The 12847-nt window shown below is 45.0% G+C and overlaps 1 long non-coding RNA gene across 1 annotated transcript; it reads right to left on the reverse strand.

Moving 5' to 3' along the window:
- Window positions 1-7235: 7235 nt before the first annotated feature.
- On the reverse strand, window positions 7236-10324 carry LOC129051344 (uncharacterized). The gene is made up of 3 exons (XR_008515519.2): window positions 10022-10324; window positions 7985-8093; window positions 7236-7584 (listed from the first exon to the last, which is right to left on the reverse strand). It is a non-coding gene; the product is annotated as an uncharacterized LOC129051344 (long non-coding RNA).
- Between the last annotated feature and the right edge of the window lie 2523 nt (window positions 10325-12847).

Raw genomic sequence — 12847 nt, forward strand, 5'->3', positions numbered from 1 at the left:
GAAGAAACACACAGAAAATGGTGATGACTCAGAGCTGCCCTGAGCTCTCCTGCCCTCAATGCAGTGGGCTACAGACACTCAGCCCCATGCTCTGTCCTTCACTGGATTTGTGTCTCTCAGAGCCTGGCCACGGAGGGGGACATGATCCTTCCTTCTCCCTTCCTGTCTGTCTTTGCAGGTTAGCCCACATACCCCTTTTCAAAGCGTTTCACAGACAGGCTTAGGAAGGAAGCTTTAGAAAGGAAGTGACAAAGTTTCAGAATCTTACAGGATTCTGTAGTTGTAGTCTGGATGCTGCTGTTTTTTAGCTCGTCCTGGGAAGCCCCTTGGCTTCTTGCCTATTACTTCCATTCTCAGGGACGGGGGTCCCAGTCCCCTGCTTCCCCACTATGCTGCTTCTCCTGCTTTCTAGTGTTCAGGTTAGAATATTAGGGCCCTTAGAGCCTTCCTAGGCATTCATTGCATTTTTGAGGCTCTCCAGCTTGCATGAAAAAGTCCCCTTGGGGAATTTCCTCAAATTAGGGTTTGGAAATTCTGCACCGTAGTCATTCCTTCTAGTGTCAGCTTTGGGTGGTGAAAAGAGCAAGGAATGGGAATTAAGAGACCTAAGCTCTAGTCCCATTGCAGCTCCAAACCCACTTGTTACATTTTGGCAAACCACTTGCCCTTTGTAGGCCTAAGTTCCCTCATCCGTGAAATGAGGGTCTGACAATGTTATTTATTTCCTTCTAAAAGATACAAAAGTAAAGGATTCCTATTCTACTAAAGTGAGATTTGGGGGTAAGTGTCCTGTTTGCTCCTAAAATCAGTTCACATTATTTCTCCTATGGGTAAGGCTGAGGGAGTAACATAACCTTCTTTCCCTCTTATCCATCAAAGTCCTAGGACCCACTTTACCATTTAGCTCACGAACTTCTGTGAGCAGCACTGTCCTCCACTTACCCACTCATTCCTACCTTTTCACTCATCCCTTCACTCCATCCTGTCCAGCACACATCTATTCATTCATCTTTTCCTTCACATCTGCATCTTGTGTCTGTTAAAATTCTTTGTATTCATGGCCAGGCACAGTGGCTCATGCCTGCTATCCCAGGACTTTTGGAGGCTGAGGTGAGAGGATCGCTTCAGCCCAGAAGTTCAAAACCGGCCTGGGCAACATAGGGAGACACTGTCTCTACAAAAAATTTAAAAATTAACTGGGCATGGTGGCACACAGCTGTGGTCCCAGCTACTCGGGAGGCTGAGGTAGAAGGATCACTTGGACCTGGGAGGTTGAAGCTGCAGTGAGCCATGATCACACCACTGCACCCCAGCCTGGATGACAGAGTGAGACCCTGTCTCAGGAAAAAAAGAAAAACAAAAAAACACATTATTTGTTCATGAATGGAGAAAACTTTTGTGGACTGGGAGTGTGGAAAAAACAGTCAACATGCATTTTTCCTGTTCTCTTACACTATAATAATACAGAAGACTTCTGTGACAAAATATGTAGGGGTTTCTTCCCACACACCAAGTAAGCAATTAGTTCTGCAGTGGACAGAGCCGGGTGTCCGCCAGTTCATTCAACTGTGACACCATCTACCTGGAAATAGCCTCAGAAACCACAGGCTGAGGAATCAGTTCCACAGAACTGCTCCCTCCTTCCTACCAGTCACGAGTCTGGGCTTCCAGAATGTCTGACCAGCTGGCTTCAAGTTGGGGTTACCGTGACCCACCCTCTTCGGGGTTGATTAATTTGCTAGAGGAGCTCACGGAACTCATGGAAGCACTTACTTACATTTAAAAAGGATGCAAATAAATAGTCAGATGGAAAGATACACAAGGCAAGATCTGGAGGAGCTTCCGTTCCTGTGGAGTTGGGGTGCACCACTCGCCCAGCGCGTGCATAAGTTCTCCTTCACTGTCCTGTCAGCCTCCATGCGTTCAGCTATCCGGAAGCTCTCTGAACTTTGTCTTCTTGGGCCTTTTATATACTCATTGGATAAGCATGACTAAAGCATGGACAACCATGTCGAAAATGTGATTGGACAAAAAGGGTATGATTTAATACTAACAGACCGAGGGTGGACTCCAGCAGGGCCTGTCTGCTCAGAGTCTTTTCGGCCTTTCTGTTCAGCATTCCTTCCTCCAGGGTATGGGGCAGGGCCCTCTCTGGAATGAGGGTCTTATGACCCACAATTAGATTAGAACCCTGACTTGGGCAGACGAAAGGAGGGCAGGAGAGGTCAGAGAGAGAGAAATTCTGCTTCCTGAGGCCTGCTTCTAAGGCCTAAAGTGTCCCAACATTATAACAGATGACTGTAAAAGGGCTATGGGAGTTATAAGCCAGGAACTGTGGATGAAAACTTATATACATGTAATTATGTATATATATATACACACACACACACACACATAATTATATCACACTGACTTAATCAGGAAAGTAATGTATTGGGGGTAATGTTGAGTAGCTCATAAAATGGGTAGGATATTGGAGAACTTGGCTTGGAAAAATGACAAGTGAGAAACCAGAAACACTCTGCGTGTGTGGGCAGCAGGAACTACTTGGCAGTGCCATCAGGGTGCCACTGGTGATATAGATGTATTCCAGCTAATTTTCCTATCCTCGTCTCACTCTACTAAGGATTCACAGTCCTAGGAGAGGGAGTATGACCAGCTAATCTTGTGTCATTTGCTTGCTTCTTGGCTGGGAGAAGTTAGTGTCCCTGATATGTCGTACCGCTGAGACTGTATACCCTGGAAGGAAGAAGTAATGCATAAAAAGATGTCAAGGTGATTTTGAAGGGGGAATGGATGCTAGTAGAAAAATAAAAACAAGTAAACAAGTGAACCAATACTCAACTCACCAGTCACCTACCCACCCACTCATCCATCCATTCGTCTATTCACCTATTCATTCATCCTCTCATCTGTATATCATCCATTCTCTCAGCCAATCAAGCAACACACCTTTATTGAGTACCCATCATGTTCCAGAGGCCATGCCAGGCACTTAGATACAGTAAAAGGACAACATTCAGAAACATCCCAAGAGTATCCTCACAAAGGACGCAGCTATGAAGCTGAAAAAGATACAGAGAAAGGAATGCATATACATCCATGTACTGGAGGGTTCAAAACAACATTGCTAGGGACATGGTGACTAATTCTGGATGAGGGCAGATAAGAGCTGGTTTTTATGAACATCTCATACTGCCAGGAGATTGCTTAACATGGGGCAGAACATGGGACCAGGATTAAGCACCAGAAAACCTGGGTCAGCCTCTGGTCTCTGCTTCTCTAGAAAAGGCATATTTCCTTTTCCTTATCTGCTCAACAAGAAGAATGAATATAAGAATCCATGTTTTGTCTAATTCAGAGAACTGTGGAGGTGAAATGAGTTAATGGATGTGAAGGCATTTTCCGATACAAAGAAAGATAATTATTTCACCATGGTGACTTCTGTTTCCTGAGTGGCTGGTAGCTCTGTGGCTAATGTGCTTTGACTTCTTTCACGCCCTCGCTGCCCACTATCTGGTGGTAACTGTTCAGGGGACTGTTGTGTTTCAGTTCCTTAGGCTGGTCCAGGGTCATCACTGCTACCCGCCTCAGAGAAGTGGACACTTAAGGTCCCGTGGGCCCCAAGGAGGCTGGAAATAGTAGCTGTGTGAGTGTGTATGTGTGGGACTGGGGCTGGTTTCTTGTATGTGGGAATGAAATAACCAGGGGAAGTTCTGAACCATGTGGTAGGCTCAACTACTTTCAGCTCACAATAGGAAGGAGCTCCAACCTGTAGCCAAGCCAACACAGGAGACCACAGCTTGAGGTCAGAGGGTGAAGCATATACTGTCTAGAGGAATTAGCCCTGAACCTACAGCGTTCCAGGCCACAACCCTGAGTGAGGCAAGTCGGCTCTCTGAGCCCCAGTTTTCTCATCTGTGAAACGGGTGGCTTGCCTGTAGGGAACAGGCTGTTGGTGGTGCTGGCTCATCTTCTTCTCTTGTCCTAGGATGAATTTCTGGGCCAGGCATGGGCCTGCCTGTCTACTTCTCAGCTGGTCTCTAAAAAGCACTCCCGGCAGGGCACGGTGGCTCACCCCTGTAATCCCAGCACTTTGGGAGGCCAAGGCGGGTGGATCACTTGAGGCCAGGAATTCCAGACCAGCCTGGCCAACATGGCGAAACCCCGTCTCTACTAAAAATACAAAAAATTAGCTGCGCATGGTGGCACGTGCCTGTAATCCCAACTACTTGGGAGGCTGAGGCAGGAGAATCACTTGAACCCAGGAAGCAGAGGTTGCAGTGAGCCAAGATGGTGCCACTGCACTCCAGCCTGGGCAACAGAGCAAGACTCCATCTCAAAAGAAAAAGCACTCCCTTGACTTCCTTTTATGATTATAATCACTATTATTTTATATTATTATTATTATTATTATTATTATTATTATTATTTTGAGACAGAGTTTCACTCTTGTTTCCCAGTCTGGAGTGCAATGGCTCGATCTCGGCTCACTAAAGCCTCCGCCTCCTGGGTTCAAGTGATTCTCCTGCCTCAGCCTCCCAACTAGCTGGGATTACAGGCATGTGCCACCACACCTGGCTAATTTTTTCTATTTTTAGTAGAGACGGGATTTCACCATGTTGGCCAGGCTGGTCTTGAACTCTTGACCTGAGGTGATTTGCCCACCTCCGCCTCCCAAAGTGCTGAGAGTACAGGCATGAGCTACTGCGCCCAGCTGTGCCTTTTATTATTGATGGACTATACATTGCTACATCCTCTATACAGTTTGAAAAAATTTAAAAGTACATACTGTATTTAATAAGCACTAGTATTCCTACTTCTAGGAATTTATCTTACAGATGTAGTCACATATGTACAACTTGATCTATACAAAATATTCATGGTTTGTAATAGTGAAGATTGAAGTTCATCAATAAAGGACTAATGAAATAATTCTGGCACTTCCATATAACAGAATGCCAGGCTGCTACTAAAAAGAATGAGGAGGCCGGGCTTGGTGGCTCACGCCTGTAATCCCAGCACTTTGGGAGGCCGAGGTGGGCAGATCACGAGGTCAAGAGATCCATCCTGGCCAACATGGTGAAACCCTGTCTCTACTAAAAATACAAAAATTAGTTGGGCATGGTGGCGCCTGCCTGTAATCCCAGCTACTCAGGAGAATGAGGCAGGAGAATCGAACCCAGGAGGTGGAGGTTGCAGTGAGGCGATATTGCGCCACTGCACTCCAGCCTGGGTGACAGAGTGAGACTCAGTCTCAAACGAAAAAAAAAAAAAGGGCAGTCTTCATACTTGCAGAAATGAATAATCCCTAAGACACACTAGGTGAAAGAAATAAGGAGGATAGAATGGTTTACATAGTATGCTACAATGTATGTGTGTTTAAAAAGAAGAGACTCACCTATGTTTGTAGATGCTTTTGGAGGCTGCATAAGAGATTGGCAACAACTCCCTTCCTGTTAGGAAGGGTAATGGGAGCGAGGCCTGGAGGACAGCAGTAGGAGGGAGACCTTCTTTTCCTTGTATACCACTTTGTATCTTTAGAATTTTGTATCATGTGCATATTTGATCTATTTCTAATAAGTCATGTGGTAGGGGGTTACCCAGGTATTGGAGGGAGAATTCCCATGGAGTTTCAGCCCGTCTTAGAGCTTGTTTTACCCCCTCAGGCCAGTAAGAGATTCAGGCTCTCTCAGCAGAGGTTGAGGTGCATGACTCACCCAGTGGCTCATTCCTGCCCCAGCCCCCTCACCCAACCCCTCACCCCACTCTTTACTGCATCAGGGAAGTGGGCTTTCAGAGTCATATTTTGACACCAAAAACAACCATATGTGCCCTCCCCCAAAAGAAGATGAGTGATATTTCATCATCTCCGGGGAAGGAGTGGTAGACATTATCTCCTCGGATGGAGGGTATTTCGTAGTGGAAACAGCATAGTCTTTGGAGTTGTACAAACTTTGGTTCAAATTCCAGCCTCTGCTGCTTATGCTGTAAAAGCTCAAGAAACTGCTGTGCTCTTGCTGGACTGTTTCCTCATCTATAAAATGGGCTGACTTTCTACTGAGCCCACATGACTGGTAAAGACCAGATAAGGTCATTGCATATGATGCCTGGCACATACTAGGTGCTCAGTAAATGGAAGCAGTTGTGCTGCTCACAGTCACTGAGATCAGCTCAGCCTACTGGGGCCCTTTATCACAAAGGAAGGAGGAAACTGTAGTGGTTGGAATTGGACTCAATTCAGCAAACACTGATGCCCTCTCTGGGCTTGGCCCCTTGCCCAGTAGAGGTAGAAAGGCACAGTGCCTCCTTGCCAGGGATGCACGTTGATCAGAACAGTCCGGGAGAGCCTCAAGTTTGCAGCTGCGCCTCTGTAGCTCTGTGGTCTACAGACAGTGTGGTCAGCCCAAAGGGGGCTGTTTCCAGGGCAGACTCAGCATTGGTGTTTGCAGCGGGGACTCTCTTGTCAGGGAACAGGCTGAATTGGGAGTGAGAATCCTGGAGGTTGCTTCATGAAGATGGTGTGTTGGACCAGTAGGGACCTTAGGAACAAGCTTCCCCAGCGTCGTGGGCTCCTGTCTCCTGGCTTGTCCCCTCCACAGAGGCCCCTGCAGTACATTGGCCTTTCCTGCCACGTGGGAATTGGTTCTGAAGATGGGGTTTGCCTGTCAGCTGCAGACACATATCTCTTTCTCCCCTGATGGGCAGTAGTGGAGAGCATGGGCATTTAGAGTAAGCAGACCTGGGTCTGGGTTCTTGCTTGGCTGTTGATTCACTCAGTGGCCATGCTCCCTAACTTTGCTAAGCCTCAGTTTCTTTGTGAAATGGGTATAATAATATTACCTACTGCTTCATGTGAGGATTCAAAAAAATACCCCATTACAAAAATGTTTGGAGGCATTACACAACTATTTTAGTAAAGCTGCCTAACATTGAGCTGGCTGATCTAAAATGAGGGCAAAATTCTTCTTAGGGAGGGAATTACTCTTAGGATTAGGGGGAAAAATACCTTAATGGGCATGTGTGATTATAAAAAGGGAAATCTCTCCATTCCATCCCGCCGCTACCTCATATTGCCTAGAGAGGGCTAACTCTTTCTGTGTGAGAAACAGGATTGGAAGTCATTCACGGTCAGTGTGAGAGATGGGGTAAGGATACGGGGTGGTGAGGGAGAAGAGGGGAGATGTGCAGGGTTCTAGAACACAGTGGGCCAGATCCTGGGAATAAAATCAGGCCAGGGAGAGATTAATTTATTCTGTCAGGGAATGGCCAGTGGTTTTTTAAGGCAGGGATTTTTATGGCTGGTATCCAAATTCAAGTTCTCACCTGAATTATTCTGTGCTACATTCAATACCTATCTTGTGTGCAAATCTCCAGTAAAGATGTTACATCCAATAGCCTTACATCGTGGTTGTTTTGGGGGAATGAAGAAATGAGGGCCCTGACCCTCGTGGGGTGAAGCAGCATGTGAAGAAATGGAGAATTCCGTGGAAGCTGGGAATCAGAGGAAGAAGTGCCATGATGTAACGGGAGCCTTCAGTTCTTGGGGATGTAGATGGGGTGAGTCTTGACTACTTGCAGTATCTGAGATGGAGAATGGGAATGACTTTTTGGATATTCTGGTGAGGTTCCGGATGCCCATATAGCAGAGGCTGCCAAATGGGCAGCTTAAAAAGGATAGAGGACATGCTGAGGCTCAGATCAGTGAGAACTGGGTGGGGCCCAGGCAGCAAGTGGCTATGGGTTCTGGCCTCAGCAAGAGAACAGACCACAGGGTCCGCCAGCTGTAGCACTGGAGCATCAAGAGGGTCCCGGGGCAAGGTGAGATGAGCCATATGTCAACACGTCAGCTGCAGTCAGCAGAATGAGAACCATGCCCCACCCCCAACCAGGACCATGACGCCCTGCATCCTGAAGCCACCTTGGGAGGTAAGAAATAGTCCTGACAAGGAGTTTGAACTTCACATTGGCCATGAATATTTACCTGAAGTGAAACTGCTTCATTTCAGAGGAGCCCATTTTCCTTAATTACCCTTGTTTAAATGTTTCTTCCACCATTGGTGAGAGTGGGTGCTCCAGTGTGAGCTCAGTTACTGAAAAATAGACAGCAACTCTTTTCTGCATGTCCAAGTTGTAACATGTACATTTTTGACACTGCTACATGATTAATGATGCAGAACTACCCCCAGGGTCACATAAACACACAGTCCTCCAGCCATAAAACTTCCCTCTCATGTTGCAGACACACAGGCTGCTTTCTAGCCCCATCGCTGCAGACACTCTAACCACGTCAAAATCCTGTCAGTGCTTCTGAAAACAGGAGAGAACCACTGACAGCTCACACCCTCACTTTTCTGTCCTGCAGCTGCTTTTTGATTGCTCTAACCCCTTAAGAAGGCTTAATTTCCCTGCAGGGACCAGCCAGGATATGCTCAGAAAGTAGGACATGGAATTGTTTTGTTAAAAAAAAAAAAAAGAAAAGAAATGGAAAACATAGAGACAGTCTGAGTCACAGTGAGGCAGGGCGTGACCTAGACAGACTGGGTATCAGGGTGGCTGGATTTTCTCTTTACTCCATAGAACTCGGCCTTTCCCGTTCTGAAAAGTAAAAGATAATATTAGCTAATGCGTCCCTTGAGCCTTGTTGGGAAGATTAAAGAATTGAACGGTATTTGGCACATTGTAAACTTTCTCTCTCATCGTCTATACTTTTGCTCTTTCTTTTTCTTTCTCCGTCTCTTCCACTTTCTCCATCAGTGACAAGTTGAATGATAGTACCATTAAAAATCCCTGCTGTGGCCGGGCGTGGTGGCTCACGCCTGTAATCCCAGCACTTTGGGAGGCCGAGGCGGGTGGATCACCTGAGGTCAGGAGTTTGAGACCAGCCTGGCCAACATGGTGAGATCACTTCTCTACTAAAAATATAAAAGTTAGCTGGGCGTGGTGGTGGGCACCTGTAATCCCAGCTACTTGGGAGGCTGAGGCAGGAGAATCGCTTGAACCTTGGAGGCGGAGGTTGCAGTGAGCCGAGATCGCGCCACTGCACTCCAGCCTGGGAGACAAAGCGAGACGCCGTCTCAAAAAAAAAAAAAAAAAAATCCCCCTATGAGGAAATAGGAACTTTCCAGTTGGGAGGCGGGGCACATGGAAATAAGAGTTGTCATAACCCCACATTTTGGGCAGCCACGCCAAAAAGCAGTGTGGACTTTCTGCCTCCTTCATCTCCTGTTCTTTACAAATCAGCTCCACCACTTACTAGCTGTCTAATTCTAGGCAGCTGGTTGACGTTTCCAAGGCTGTTTTCTTATTGGAGATATGAGGATGATGCTATACACTATACAATGTGGCTATGATTAGGAATTGGCCTAAAATATGTAACATGGTACTTGGCAGATACTCCATAAATGTGGCTGTTTAGGCTAAAATGATGAAGCTCAACAGGTCAGGCCAACAACGTAGGAGTTGACTTTTCTTTCTTTCCCATCTTTCTTAGGTTGGGCTCCTCCAGAAGCTGAACCTGAGATGGATTTGAGTGCAAGTATTTTTTTTCTTTTTTGAGACAGAGTCTCACTGTTACCTAGGCTGGAATGCAGTGATGTGATCTCAGCTCACTGTAACCTCTGTCTTCTGGGTTCAAGCAATTCTCATGCCTCAGCCTTCTGAGTAGCTGGGATTATAGGCATGCACAACCATGCCTGGCTAATTTTTGTATTTTTAGTAGAGACGGGGTTTCACCATGTTGGCCAGGCTGGTCTCAAACTCCCAGCCTCAGGTTATCCACCTGCCTCAGCCTCCCAAAGTGCTGGGATTACAGGCGTGAGCCACTGTGCCCGGCCGAGTGCAAGTAGTTTACTGAGAGGTGATCTCAGGAAGCTCCAGAAGGGAAATGGGGAAATGAGGTATACCTTATCTTATTTTAGCCTCAGATCAACCCTCTCAGGATATTGTTATTATTCTTTATATTCTATAGATGAATTACGTGGTGGTTTTAAACATGTCTACAATTCTATGATATTTGTACCATCAAGTGGTGGAAAGTATGTCCTCTTGTTCTTGGATCTTTGCAACATTCTCAATAGATGGATCAGAATGACTCTCAACGCTAGATTAGAAAATGTTGCCCAGATGCTTGCTATTCTTTTTGAAATACTGGCTCAGGAAGCCTTTGAAGTGTAGCTACCCTGAGACTGCCATGCTGGAGAGACCATGTGGAGACAGACAGAGAGAGAGAGAGAATTAATGTCTGACTGTAACTACCTGAGAGACCCCACACCAGAACCTCCCAGCCAACCCTTTCCTGAATTCCTAATCCACAAAAATTATAAGAGACAAGAAATGGTTATTGTATTAAGCTTAAAGTTCTGGGGTGATTTTTCTGTACAGAAGTTGATTACTGGAACATGATCTTGATGGGGTATGGAGCGCACTACCCCAAAATGTGGTACCTTGGCCTACTGAGTATTTTAAGCTGAAAGAAACTGAGAAAACTACAGAAACAGGGAGGTCACTCTCTGACCTCCTCCCACCTTTCTCCCTTGAAGCAGGCCGTAAAAGAATTCTGACCTACCTCCTCTGAAAATAGGTCATAAGATCATCATTCCAGAGAGGTCCTCCCCAACCCTGGAGGCCAAGAAGAATCTGAGCAAACAGGCCTTGATAAGTCTTCCCCTCCCTCAGTTTATTACCATTAGAATATACCCTTTTGTCTTCTAATCATACTTCTGCATGACTGTACATAAAAGTAGTTTTTCTTTAGTATTTGGATTTTCATTTCTGAAGTCTCTTGTTTTATGTAAAACTTACCATAAATAAATTTGTATGCTTTCTTTTGTTAATCTGTCTTGTTATAGGGGCCTCAGCCATGAAACTCGCGATGGGTGAGAAAAAGATATTACATTTCCTCCCCTACAATTTGTGCCCAGATTTTTCTGACTGCAGAGATCTCCTTCAATAACTCCTTATTTATTTATTTACTTATTATTTTTATGTTTTGTGGCAGGGCCTTGCTTGTACCCCAGGCTGGAGTACAGTGGTGCAATCACAGCTCACTGTAGCCTCAACCTCCTGGGCCCGAGTGGTCTTCCCACCTCAACTTCCTGAGTAGTTGGGACTACAGGCATGCGACACCATACCCAGCTAATTTTTGTATTTTTTATAGACACAGGGTTTTGTCATGTTGCCCAGACTGGTCTCAAACTCCTGGGCTCAAGCCGTCTGCCCACCTCAGCCTCCCAAAGTACTGGGATTCCAGGTGTGAGCCACCACACCTGGCCAATAACTCCTTATTTCATAAAAAATAAAATGCAGACTCCTTTGTATGGCATTCAAGTCTTGACAAATTGGCCCCAGACTACTTTTCAACCCAAACCCCAGCCATCCCAGCCTGTGACTTCATTGTGAAATGATAGAGGGGAGCAAAAAAGCATGAGCTTTGAAGACAGTGTGGTATTGTAGAGGAGAAAAAGTAGTTATCTTCTCCTCACCCATTGTTTCATGGATGACACCCTTATAACAAAAGACAGATTGACAAGAATAAAGCATAACAAATTTATTTAATTTTAAAAATCAAAGTCTTGCATGACACTGGAACCTTCAGAAATGACACAAATACCCAGGGGAAAACTGCTGTTTTTTATGCTTAGGGTTGATGAAGAATGGGCTGTAAACCAAAAATAAAATTTGAAGCCTTTCAGCCATCAGAATGGGCACCTCCTCTCGGCCAAGGGCATTCTAAAGTTAACCTGAAAAACTAGTTCAGGTCATGATTGGAAGGGGGGAGTCAGACACACCTTGTTACCATTAACATCAAAAAGATCTTAAGACTGATAGAACAGACTCTTTAAGTCTGATAAGAAATATTTAAAATCTACTCTCTCTGAAGCCTGATACCTGGAGGCTTCATCTGCATGATAACAGCTTGGTCTCCACAACCCCTTATGGTAACCTAGACATTCCTTTCTAATGATTCCAGGTTTTTAGGTAATAACTCAACCAATTGCCAATCAGAAAATCTTTGAATCCACCTATCTGGCCCTCCATCAAAAAAAAAAAAAATAATAAGTCTTCAGTTATTCAAATAGTTGTTTTCCTATATGTATTGTGCCACTTTTCTCTCCTGCTTTCAAAATTTTCTCTTTATCTTTTGCTTTCAGCAGTTTGACTTTGATATGACTAAGTATAGGTTTCTCTGGATCAATCCTATATGGGGTTTGCTGACCTTGAATTTGTAAATTCAAGCCTTTCAGAAAATTTGGGAAGTTTTCTGTAATTATTTCTTTATATTTTTCCCACTTCATTCTCTTTCCTCTGCTTCTTCACTTCAAGTGTCCATATGTCGATGAAAAGAGTTGAACTCTGTAAAATATTTGAAGAGATTTATTCTGAGCCAAATATGAGTGACCATGGCCCATGACACAGCCCTCAGGAAGTCCTGAGAACATGTGTCCAGGGTGGTCAGGGCATAGCTTCGTTTTATACATTTTAGAGAGGCATGAGACATCAATCACATACATTTAAGAAATACATTGGTTTGGTCCAGAAAGGTGGAACAACTCAAAGTGGGGTCGGGGGCTTTCAGGCTATAGGTGAATTTAAACATTTTCTGGTTGACAATTAAGGTTGAGTTTGTCTCAAGACCTGGGATAGATAGAAAGGGAATGTTCAGGTTAAGATAAAGATTGTGGAGACCAAAGTTCTTTTGAAGTCTTATAGTGGCTGCCCTTAGAGACAATAGGTGACAAATGTTTCCTATTCAGATCTTAGTGAATCTCTTTAGGATTGGGAGATTCTAGAAGAAAAAGATCTAGCTACGTTACTAGAGATGCTTTACAGATACAAAATTTCTCCC

The sequence above is a fragment of the Pongo abelii genome, chromosome 19, assembly GCF_028885655.2.
Source record: "Pongo abelii isolate AG06213 chromosome 19, NHGRI_mPonAbe1-v2.0_pri, whole genome shotgun sequence".
Classification (NCBI taxonomy): Eukaryota; Metazoa; Chordata; class Mammalia; order Primates; family Hominidae; genus Pongo; species Pongo abelii.